The following is a 497-nucleotide window of genomic DNA, read 5'->3' on the forward strand; positions in this document are numbered from 1 at the left end:
GCTGGGCACTGTGGTGGTCCCAGGAGACAGCGACCTGGAGCTGTGCCGCGCTCACATCGAGAGGCTCCGGCAGGTGAGGGGTGGGGCCAGGGCCTGCCCAACGGGGCCCCACCGGCCCAGGTTCTGGTGGCCTTCAGCCCCGGCCTCTGCCTCTCTTGCCAGGAGCCCGAAGGTGCTGGAGCCAAGTCCCCGATGTGCCAGAAACTGTCCCCCAAGTGGTGCTTCCTCGATGGTGAGTGGCCCCTGAAGGGCCAGGTCCCGCCCCGTCCCTTGGCAGTCCTGGGTGGGGCGGCTGGAGACCTGGGCCTGGATAGGGGGCCACCTTCCTCAGCTAGCCCTCTCCCCACAGCCACCACTGCCAGCCGCTTCTACAGAATCGACAGGGCCCAGGTAAGCACTCAAGGTCTGCTCCGAAAACCGCTGGCTCCAGGCCCCCATGTCACCTGTCCTGTTTGGCCACCCTGCATGGCCGGGCACACCCGTGTCCACCGATGGGC

General features: G+C 67.8%; 1 long non-coding RNA gene across 1 annotated transcript; it reads left to right on the top strand.

The window, feature by feature from the left end:
- LOC104990335 lies at positions 1–491 on the top strand. Its single transcript, XR_825507.1, has 3 exons — positions 1–73; positions 163–232; positions 350–491. It is a non-coding gene; the product is annotated as an uncharacterized LOC104990335 (long non-coding RNA).
- The last annotated feature ends 6 nt before the right edge of the window (positions 492–497 follow it).

Source organism: Bison bison, unplaced genomic scaffold (assembly GCF_000754665.1).
Source record: "Bison bison bison isolate TAMUID 2011002044 unplaced genomic scaffold, Bison_UMD1.0 scf7180017864178, whole genome shotgun sequence".
Lineage (NCBI taxonomy): Eukaryota > Metazoa > Chordata > Mammalia > Artiodactyla > Bovidae > Bison > Bison bison.